Consider the following 12218-nt stretch of genomic DNA (forward strand, 5'->3'; position numbering starts at 1 on the left):
TATATATATATATATATATATATATATATATATATATATATATATATATATATATATATAGATATATTACTTTATCTATTATTAATATTATTATTTATTTTAAACCTTGTGTTTCATTTTTTAAGCTTTGTGTTTCATTTTTATTTAATTATAATATTTTTTTTTATCGATAAAGACTAATTCTATTAAGTAGAAAATATAGTACAATCAGGAGAAGCAAGAGACCGGCAGACCGGAAATGATGTATCCATCAACCTCGGTCCCGGAGAAAAGATTCAAACTCATGGCTACAGCAGATGACTTGAAATCACAGACATACTAACTGACCTTTACCCCATAGGGGTAGAAACTACAACACATTGTTTTTTCCCTTTCTTTTTGTTGACTTTTGTCCAGCCATCCTGGGGAGGATGAGCTAAGACAACTTGAAGACTGGAATTCTCTGTCATCGGGAATTCCTTTTCTGATTCGGAGGAGGTCTCATGGCCGCGTTTCTGGGAGATTGCTATGTCCTGGGTGTGTCCCATAGTATCCATGGGAGGATCCATCGGCTGAGGCGCCTGATCCGGTTCTGAATCGCTTTCCCCGTCCTTCGACCCTGGGGAGCTGGAGCTCCCAGTTGGCGGTGGAGGGCAGGGAGCCCAACGCTTGGGTTTGGTTTTTGCGGAGAATCCCTTTTTCGATCTTGCTGTCAGCGCTGGGCAGGAGTTCTGTAGGTGCCCTGTTAGGTGACAATGGCGGCACCGAAAGGCAGTGTTTTCATAGTCTAGAAGCTGAGTCCAAACAGTGTCTTTGATCTTGAGATTGATTTGTTCTGGCAATCCCTTGCTTAAATCTAGCTCCACACAAATTCTGGCATATGTGTAGAGACCTTGCCGTTCCCTCTTGTAATCTCCCATTAAGAAACAACCCAAAGTGTTGCCTATTTGCCTGTAGACCTCTGTGCGCCACAGGTGAATTGGGAGATTTGGAAGTCTGATCCAGACAGGGGCTTTAGTGATAACTGCAGAAGCTGGATCAAAGTCTGGGAACCATGGGGTTAAGAAGAGGCCTGCCGAACCCATGAACCAAGGGCCTTCTTCTAAGGCCTCTTCGTAGTTCTCGAGATTGTCGAACAGCACTATAAAATATCCCTTTGCACAGAAGTAAATCTTGCAGTGGTGAGTCCAGTTGTCCTTGATCCAGTCATAAAGATCCTTTGAGCGTGGCCAGAGCCCATTGAATCTGCAGATGATGGCCCTTTCAGCGAATTGTTGGGTGTCGTCTGCCAGGTCAGGGTAAGAGATCTCAACAGAGGGGACCTCTTCCGATTTGTCAACCAGAAAAGGCTTGGGAGGAGCCTGAACTAGTGGATCTGTCTTTTCAGGCTTCTTAGCATGGACTGCATCTTTATATGAAAATGCCTTAGCTGAGGATGACTCTCCAGCAGCTCCTCCCCTCAAGCGAAGGGTTAAAATAATGGATGCATCTTTCTTAATTCCGTAAAAAGAAATAGGATAGGGATCCTCAAGTTGTTTACCTTCGTGGAGAAGCCGTTGAGCTGCAGAGGGGATCCCCAGTTTGATGCTCAGTGTATGCTTGAGATTCTGCACTAGATCCGTTTGGCTTACCCATTGTAGCATAGTTTTGCCTGTAATGAGCTTGATTTGTATCTGGAATGAGGAGGAAAGGTCCGTATGCCTCTTTCCCCTACAGATCTGTGTAGAGAGGCGGCATGCGTGATGATTGGTTTTCGTTTCCTGGATTTGCCTCATGGGCGGAAGAGGCTTACAGCCAATCGGTGCAGGCCTTTCCTTCCCAACAGCCAAGATCAGAGGATAAGCTGCGTAGGGTTCTGCTTGAACGCCATTGGCTGCTGCGCCGGCAATCTGAGGATGGCTCCATAAGCGCGTTGTGGAAGCAGGGGGCTGAGGCCGTGCTACCCCAGAGCTCTCTGCAGAGAGATCCGCGCGAGCATTCGTGTTTGCCGCACCGGCATTCTTGGTCTGAGCATCTTGCATGTCTGCGGAGAGGGAAAAATCCCTTGACCTGTGCATGAGTTTCTCGAGTCCATCCGCAGCAGGAGCGATCAAAGATCCGATGGCGGCCGAGGGCATGGAGGCGGCAGAGCTAGGGTTCATCCTCGGAGCCCTCGAAACGTACGTGTGATCTTCTATCCCAAATGACTAACTTCAGATTTTGCTATATCAATATTGTGAGGGTTTCATCTTATTCTACCGCTCCCCGTCTCAGTATTTCCAACACAATTTATTTAATTATAATATTAATTTCATATTAGTTATTTAATTGAAACTACTAATGGTTCTTAATATATTTAGTTTTATTTATAATTATGTATTTTACTTATTAATTTTTGTAGTCTCTTTGTGTATTAATTTTATTTTATTTTATAAAAATTAATTTTAAATTAATCTAATTTTTTTCCCCTGGGAAAAAGTCGTAATTTCTATTAGTATTGAGAAATTACATTTTGTAGATGCCGAAGCATATTCATATGGAGGCAGCAGTGCCTGTCAAGTTCATGGTCTATAAATGTAGGAAGAGGAACCAAGTTGTCTCCACGCAGGGAGCTTTATCAAAACAGTAAAACTAGCAGTGATCAAAATTGTGTCCATGCTCTGCGCAGAGAGCTATATATATGCTGATAATATCAAAAAAGTAGAGCTGTACTCATGACTAGACAGTAGAAATATATACATGCTATAAACAAAAATGGTACTGAAAGTGTGTGGGCTTTATAGCCCATCTCCCATATGATCATCAAAAGGTCTGTGGTAGTGCTGATAGTAAGTTCCGTCGATTTCCTCCTGGATCAACCAGTCATCTCCTTGTCTGTGCGCTGCCTCTTTGGAGAGCTGGTCGGCGACGGTGTTCTGTTCCCTGTAAACGTGTCGACAGACAAATGATTCAAAGGAAGCAGTCAGTCTTTTAGCTTCATCTAGAATGTGTCTCAATGAAAATGCATGACAATGAGATGCATCATTCAGCCAATTGCAAACAATTTTAGAGTCTCCAAACAGCTGAAGGTGTCTGCATTGTTTATGGATAGCAAAGTGTATGATGTGTTTAGCCGTGCACAGTTCAACAAAGTTATTGGTGCCTCTGCCTAGTTTTATTTGTATCTTGTAGCAGTGCATTTCATTGAGATAGAGTATTGCTCCTCCCCCACAACCCGCATCTTGTGCCAAGCCATCAAAGAATGCCCATGGCTTTGATTTGTCGATGTTCACAGGTCTAATGATACGAGGTGGGGCAGTGGATTCCTCTTCAGGTATCATGTTAAAGTCAACAATCGTATGGTGTAATATAGTGGGCCAGTGTGGGGCTTTGAGATTAAAGATAGCCTGATTGCGCGCGATCCAAACAGCCCAGCAGGCCAGCAGAGGAATGTTGATAGATTTCCCAGTGTGATTTTGGCACCAGTTATTCCATGCTTCCATGAGGTTATTACCTTGCCAATTTTTCAAATGCGGATAGTGTGAGGTGAGGGATTGCCAAAACTGTAGAGTAGTGCTGCAATTTAAGAACAAATGATCTGTGCTTTCTTCCTCCCCTTGGCATAAGTGGCAACGAAAAGGTCCATAAAAAGATCTCTTCATGAGATTGGTGCCTGTAGGGATTTTGTCAAATAGAATGTTCCACATCAATAATCGCGTGCGAGGAGCCGACTTAAGTTTCCAGAGCGCTTTCCAGGTGGGATGAATATCCGGGGGCCTATAAGGTTCCATGAGCCTTAAATATCCTAGCTTCGGGGCGTATGCTCCATGCTTGGCAAAGGCCCAGATGATCTCATCAGGTCCTTCTGTGAGCCTGATGTGAGCTTGTGTGAGTGCATCCGTATACTCCAACCATTCGTTCTGCCACTGTTCAGGAATTTCTAACACTTGAGCGGTAGTCCATGCTTGCTGGAGGAAAGAGGAGTTTTCATTATCTCCAATGTGCTTAATGTGCGTAATCCCTCTGTTATGAAGGTGCCTTATAAGGTCAGCTGATAACCTGTGGGCATTTCCACATCCGACCCACGGGTCCAGACCAATACGCACTTCATTACCTTCCTTAATGCGCCAAGTGATTCCTTCTCGTAGCAGAGGTAAGGTGCCTATAACCGCTTTCCAGATATTGGAAATGTTTTGATTAGTTCCTTGTTGTGTACAGATCCAGTCCAAAACGTTCTGAGGCTTGATATATTTTGCATATGCAACTCGAGTCCATAGACCATTTGAGGTGAGAAGCTGCCACCCAAGTTTGGCTGCCAGTGCTCTGGAGAAAAGGTCGAGCCTCTTTATACCCCATCCCCCCCAGCGCTTGGGTTTGGCGATGGTATCCCATTTGACCCAGGCGAAGAGCCTTCCCGGCTGGTGACCTTTCCAAAGAAATCTGCAGCAAATACTTTGTAGCCTATTCAATATGCCCTTAGGTATCCAGGCTAGGGCCATCCAATAGACTGGTGTGGCTTCAATCACAGCTTTAATAAGGACCAATCTGCCTGCACGAGAGAGATATTTGTGGTACCATACCTGTAGCCTCTTTTCCACTTTAGCTATGAGCCATAACCAGTCTGCTATTCTGTAACCAATAGGTTTTAGTCTAAAACCGAGGTACTTTATACCATCCGACAGATTCAAATTGATGAAGGGGAAGCGCTGTGTAGCAAAGGCGGTTTCATGAATAGAGCAGCCAACTGTAGTAATCGTGGACTTATTATCATTGATCTTCATTCCTGTAGCTTGCTGGAAGAGAAGAAAGGAGTTATGAAGGGTAGTGGAGTCCCCAACGCTGCCATTCAAGAAGATCAGGATGTCATCAACAAATAACAGATGAGTGAGGTAGAAGTTATCCGCAAGTTTAATGCCAGTCAATAGATGCCTATCTCGAGCTGATGAGATAACTCTACTTAATCCTTCCATAATAAGCAGGAACAACAGAGGTGAGAGCGGACATCCCTGTCTAAGTCCTCGCTCTGAAGTAAAGAATGAAGTAGCTTCCCCATTGAGTAGCACACTATAGGATACATCGGTGATGCAGCTCATCGTCCATTTGATAAATTCATAGGGGAAACCAAGATGTGTTAGCAGCAACCTTAAATACAACCAGTTTGTTCTGTCAAAAGCCTTGGACAGATCCACTTTTAGAATCATTCCCTTCTGCTTTTTAATCTGCATGGAGTGCATGAGTTCTTGAGCAGTGGCTATAGCCTCGTGGATCTGTCTGTGGTGCAAGAAGGCGAATTGTTCAGAGGATATGTGTTGCGAGAGTATGGGTTTGAGGCGGTTGGCAATTATCTTGGCAATGATCTTATAGAGGCAATTACAGAGAGAAATGGGGCGAAAGAGACCGGGGCATTGGATTTGGGGATTAGGGCGATGAAGGTGGATTTAATAGCAGAGGATATTCTGCCCCTCCTTCTGCTATCCTCTACAATCTTCAGAAGGTCGTTTCCCAGGATTTCGAAGAAAGCGATGTAGAATTCAATGGACCACCCATCTGGGCCGGGGCTTTTATCTTTTTTAAACCATTTCAAAGTAGCCTCCAATTCTTCCATGGTCACTTCCTTCAGTAGATCATCTGACTCTTCCTGTTCAACATATCTGGGGAAAAGTTCAGCCACCCTCATGATCTCCAAGATATTAATATCTCCAGGAGCTTTATATATACCCCTAAAGTGCTCTGTGGCCAGTCTGGCCAGGTTCTGTTGTGATGAAACAGGGTGACCTCGTTCATTTCTTAACTCCCATATAGTGTTGATGGCTTTGCGACCATTGGCAAATTTATGATAAAATTTAGTATTATCATCCCCCTCTGTGAGCCAAATAGCCCTGCTTCTAAGCCTCCAACTTTCTTCTCTTTCTTTCAGAATTTGAGAGCGCTTCGCTATATGTGAGGTGTACTGCTCCTTGCTTTCAGGGGTGGGGAAGGTCCCAGATGATGAATCCTCGAACTCAGCAATGACTCTTTCCGCCTCTTTCAGAGTTTGATTATCTTGGATGCGCTTTTGATGAGCCCAGTTTTTAGAAATCTGCTTGAGTTCAGTTAGTTTTCTAACGAAGCCCGCTGAGAGATCCTCATCTTCCCTGATGAGGTTGTTCTGCCAATAATTATGAACCAATTGTATATAAGAGGGGTCCTGTAACCAAGAGGCATTAAACTTGAAGGGGCTTTTGATTTTGTGATTAAAGTCCTCTGCTTCTAAGAATATAGGCTGATGATCGGATATGCCTCTAGTTCCGACCCATTGGCGAATTCTGGGAAGACTGTTAATCAGTGTCTCCTTAATAAGGAATCTGTCGAGTCTTCTGGCCAAGCTTTGTTCTCCACTTCTGTTATTTGACCAGGTGTACTGTAATCTAGCAGATGGAATATCCACCCACTGGTGTTCCTCTAGTAGGCTGGATAATGTATCTGTAAGGGAATCGACCTGCGCCATGTGCCCCCATGACTCGCAGAATCCAAGGGAAAAATTTAAATCACCGCCAAGTATGATGTTGTCTGCTTGAAGTAATTCAGATTCCAGTAAGGACCGCCAGTAGTTGGCTCGGTCAGCACAAGGGCCATAGACATTGATGATTCGAATGTCCATCGCTACAGAGTGAGCGAATATGTCTAGACCAATGTAACCCCTACCTCCCCAAATGTTCCGGATCTCCAAAGCTCTGTTACAAACCCCAATAGCCAAACCACCGGATCGCCCGGACGCATCCAGTGCATGGAAGGTCCAGTTAGGTAGCCAGGAGGTGAGGGTGTGGATAAGAGGTTCGGCCAAACAGAGAGTTTCTTGCAGAAATATAATGTCCAGCTGAGATGAGATGAGCAGTCTCCTGAGTGCTAGTTTTTTGGCTGAACTAGCAAACCCACGGCAATTGAAGGATAGTATCTTCATGTGGGGAGGGATAGAGGGCCATCCTTCGCTCTAAGGGCCCTGAAGATAGTTTGCTGTCGCCCAAGGGCAACCTCTTCATCTGCAGTGTGTCTTGCTTTGGTAATGCGGGAGGGTCGACCACGGGAGTTCTTAAGGGTGATAGGAGCGTTCACAGGGTCGAGTCCAACGACATCAAGACCTCTGTCCTTCGTGCGGGATCGAAGAGAATAACGGGGGGATGTCTGGGTCGAAAGAAAGGAGAGGGATGCGAGGGACGATGTGATCAGCGAAGGGGGGGCCACCGGTGAAGGAAGCGGGAGGGAGCAAATGAGAGATGAGTGAGGGTGTAAGCCCTGGGGGTAACGGTGTGTTACAGGAGATGATAGAGCGGAGATAGGATCAGAGCTAATAATGTACTGAGATGAAATGCCCAATGATATGCAAGAAATAGGTGGTATCGGAGAGGGGAGTGAATAAGACTTACCCGTTGTCGCAGTGCCCGCTTGTTCAGTCGCTGGATGCACAGGTGCTGATGATGTAGGAGGAGGAGCAGTGGAGACTATAGCAGTGTCTGCTGCCTCTGGAGAGCTCCGGGGTTCACCAACATCCTGTGTGTGCACTTGTTCCTCTTGATTCTGCACTGGATGCAGCCTGGGGGAGTTGTCCAGGGGTTGATCGGCCACTCCATCCTTGTCATTCCTCACCGCTTTCCGAAGGAGTGGGCAGTCCCTGTATAGATGTCCCACTTTGTGGCATCTACGGCAGCGATAGGGAATGCCTTCGTAGTCAATGATCTGTTTGCGTGCCGTGTCTCTCCATTGAATGGTAATGAACTCTTGTAGTCCTCCCCTGGTGTCCAGGTTAATGAGTATCCTGGCATAAGCCATCATGCCAGTCTGCTGGTAGGATTTGTCGTAGTCCATGAAGGTGCCAATGGCATTGCCGATTCTCCTGAAGATATCTTCTGACCAGTATTGAAGAGGTAGCCCTGGGAGCCGAATCCATACGGGTCCGATGCCTATCTGTTCTGTCTCGGGGTCAAATAATGGAGTCCATCTCTTAAGGAGCACCGGGGCATGTTCAAAGTGCCAGTAGGAGGACAAAACCCAGTTGGTATGATCAGCACGAGCGAACCTCAATGCGAACCATCCCCTCACGAAGGTTTGCACGAAAGGGATGTCCACCAAATGATGGCCCCAAACTTCAGCTGCCCAGGTCTTCAAACGTGCTGCCGAGTAGCTTCGACCCCTGATGCGCCCGACCAGTACTCGATCTGCAAAATCCATTGTCTCTCCCCACTGGATGTCCTCCTCCAGTCTGAGAAAGATATCGTCCTCCTTGGATTTGAAACACTTGTATTTCCTTTTAGGGCCCCGAGGGGGGGGAATGTTCTGAGGGCGACCGGGGGGAGGGGCGGTAACGTTCAACGGTGCCGGGATCTGATGAGAGGAGGAGGGGTCACAGATGCCTGAAACAATAGGGGGGCCCGAGAGCGGAGGTACGGAGGTGAAACTTCTGGAAGAAGGACCAAGAGAGCCCGTGAGTCCGGCTGAGGAAGAGGGCAGGGAAGGGTTATGTAGCGGTCGGGAAAAGGAGCCAGATGCCGGAGGTTCAAAACCAGGGTTAGGGTTTAGGCAGCCGGAAACGAAACCGAGGGTTGCCGGAGAGTGTGGGGGAGTAGAGAGGGCAGGCCAGGTCGGTGGTACATCCGGGAGGACCACAGGATAAGACCTCGACTGATCACCAAGCGAAAACGGAGAGAAATTTTCGGAGAGGCCTGAACTGAACATACCTTCTGATGTGGCAAAGGGTGAGCGCCAGATGGAGACCCCTTCCAACGGGTCAGCTGAATAATCAACGGCTTCTAGATCCTCCATTGCCAGCTGCGTCTCGGAACTGCGGACACCTCGGTGAGTAGAGAAACCCGGAGAAAACGACAGTTCACAGTTAACGGACCGTGCAGGGCAGTTCCAAACCGCCACAGAATGTTACCGGTTGTCGCGGCACAGAATCGCCCCTTCGATTAAACTTCCAGCACGAAAGCGACAGGGTTCACGGCGGTTAAGGTAAAGACGGTAACAGAGAAAGGCGGGTAAACGGAGGGCATCGCGGTTCAGCAGCTGCAGAGGGTTCAGTAACCCTTAAATTAATCTAATTTAAACTAGTATACTTTTGGATTCCTTAAATTAATTGTTTTTATTGTAATATCTTTCTTTTTTGACGGACATTTACTCTATGTTCAGCGTTTAAAAATATATATATCTATATATATATATATATATATAGATATATATATAAAGTAATTCATTTGATATAATTTTTAATTTAATTCATTTTAATTTTTCAACATATTGTTATTATTATTATTATTTATTATCTATTTATTTATTTATTTATTTTCTTATTATTAATTTTAGGTTTAAAAGTAAATATTATTAATAATAACAATATGTTTGACGTTTATAACTAACTATTAAAATTTTAAAAGTAATTCATTTTATATAATTTTTTAATTTTATTCATTTTAATTTTTCAACATACTTGAAATTATTAGTTTTTGATTTACTTAAAAAACAATAAAAAAGAAGACAATATTAATAATAATAAATTTCCCTTTTTCTTGGTCAAACTAGCCGTTATCATAGCTGTTATTTTTAGCCGTTGAGTCATGGATTCTCTGCCAAGTCTATTTAATGTGCTAAATGTGATCTGCTCATTCAACTTGTCCTGAAGATGAACCACACTGGATGGTTCGAAACGCGTCGACATAATTTTTTCTATGTGATTTTCGCCGAAGATTCTTCAATAAAAACATTCCATATGCTTCTGTTGTCAAAAGCCTAATGTATGCTCAGGTTTGCACTGACATTGTGTTTGTTGTGGGAATGTTTGGACGATATCAGAGTGATCCAGGTTTAGATCACTGGAGAGTTGCAAAGAAAGTAATGAGGTACCTTCAAGGAACCAAAAACTACATGCTTATGTATAGACGGACGGAAAATTTGGAAGTAATTGGCTACGCAGATTCTAACTTTGCTGGATGTGTTGATTCACGCAAATCAACATCAAGATACATTTTTATGATGGCCGGTGGAGCTGTATCATGGAGGATTTCCAAGAAGACCTTGATTGCCACTTCCACTATGGAAGCCGAGTTCGTCTCCTGTTTTGAGGCTACTTTACATGGTGTATGGCTTAAGAGTTTCATTTCTGGGCTTAGAATTATGGATTCTATCTCTAAGCCATTGATAATATATTGCGACAATTCAGCTGCTATTTTTATGGCTAAAAACAACAAAAGTGGGAGTTGAAATAGACACATCGACGTTAAGTATTTAGCTATAAGGGAACGTGTTAAAGAAAAGAAAGTGGTCATTGAGCACGTCAACACTGAGTTGATGATCGCTGATCCTTTGACTAAGGGCATGCCACCGTTTAAATTCAAGGATCATGTAATGAATATGGGACTTGGTTCCATTATGTAGTTTCTCATTGTATGGACAATGTTATTTTAATGAAATTCTTAATTATTGTGATGTTTTTCTCATATTTATATGCACCTTAATTTGATTTGAGAAAATTCATCTGTGTAGGACCAAGAATAAACATAAAGTTTATTCATTAAGAAATTGTTGCCACATAAATTTTAATAGAAATAAATAGATAGTAATACATGGAAGATAATACTCGTCATTAGAGGACTTATCGCCATGATTCATGTATCTATTACTTAATACAGATTATCAATGGGTTTTAAGATGAGACATTAAGATTGGAAGTATGGACCAAGTGGGAGAATGTTAAGCTCCCTCTCCCAACGGCCGCCGATTTCTGGAAACCAACTGCAGTAATTTCTGGAAACCAACTGTAGTTATTTCCTTAAATTACGGAAATCAACTGCAATTAAATTAATTTCTTGTTGGGAGCTCCTGGAGTGGTCTATTACTTCCTCTGCAGTTCTCTACCATGATCTGTGGAACACTTGACACATAGCCAACAGAAGCTTGATGGAAGATTGGCTATAAATACTTCTGTTTGGTCCCCAAGCTCACTAACTCAATCCCCTTCAGCTTTACACCATCAAGTTAGAGTGAGCAGAGCTTGGAAGTGCCACACAAATGAGATATTTTGGGTCACCTGTTTGTTCTTGTGCCTCTTATTTCACCTCAGTGCCTCTGGTTATTTTCGCGCTCCTATAGAAAATAGCGCACCCTCCCTTACTGTTCATTCTGATCTAATTGTTCAATGGGTCATTTGAGTGTTGAGTGGTTTATTTGAGTGATTGAGGGACCGCAGCGGAAGCATAGCGGATAGTCTGCCTCAAGGCTTCTCGAGATGCTGTAGACGCTGAGAAAAAGAGCTTCCAAAGTGACTGCGTGCGAAATAATGATCAGAAAATAGGAGAAGCTTGCAGTCATATTCAAGGTTTTACTGTTGATTTACAAACTTTGGAGTCTGGACATCTAATTCTTTGTGTATTTTGATTCTTTTGTTCCGAAGCATCAATGGCCGGAGGTATGTTTCTTGGGCATCAAGTTTTTTACGATTCTTTACAATTCTTTTAAGTATTTATTCCGCATTAAAGAATCGTTGTTCAACTATCATTTATATATAAGAAAAAAATTAAAATTATATTTTCTACTTTTATAAGGGAGATGTACAATTCATTCAATCCCTTATATATATATATATATCGGTGCTTACAACTTATTAAAATCCAACTTATCAAAATCCTACCGGCCTCACTCTTACTACATTTATTGGCTAGTGGGTAATTACCAAAAGAATGACAAACTGCCAAAAAAGCTCGGCTAGCCAGAAACAAAAGGGCACATAAACCTTCACAATTAATATATAACCAAAAGCCATTTTGAGTCTGAAGAAGTTACTGGAGCAGGATTCTCCGATCGAGAACCATGTGATAACAGAGTCCGGAACTCGCAATGCACTATTTCTCCATGTGGGCCAATATTCCTTCAAATCAGCCCAATTTATCCTGTAGACGTCATTGCCCCCTTTGTAGGCTGGTCAATCTGTCTTACATATGCCATTGGTTTCTCTGGAGCGTTCATGAAGGAGATTAACGTGTTACTGTCATTGTGCTTATCTCTACTAAGCTAGTTGAAACCTAGAGTGATGTGTCTAAGCTGTCTGCCAAAATTTTCCTCATTAGGGGCATGCTCTTGAGTTCCAGGTGCATAGGATCGGTTGGGATCTACATCCTCACCTTGGCATGCATTCTTTGATCAGTGTCTTCCATACTATCTCCGCTCATCAAACCCCCTCCTAACTCTGCCACATTAATGTGGAATTATAATTTGCACCAAAGAACAATTTGACCTGGAGATGGAGAGGCTATAGG

Source organism: Pinus tabuliformis, chromosome J, assembly GCF_031772625.1.
Source record: "Pinus tabuliformis cultivar Carrire ecotype Pingquan chromosome J, CPIR1, whole genome shotgun sequence".
In the NCBI taxonomy this organism is placed as follows: Eukaryota; Viridiplantae; Streptophyta; class Pinopsida; order Pinales; family Pinaceae; genus Pinus; species Pinus tabuliformis.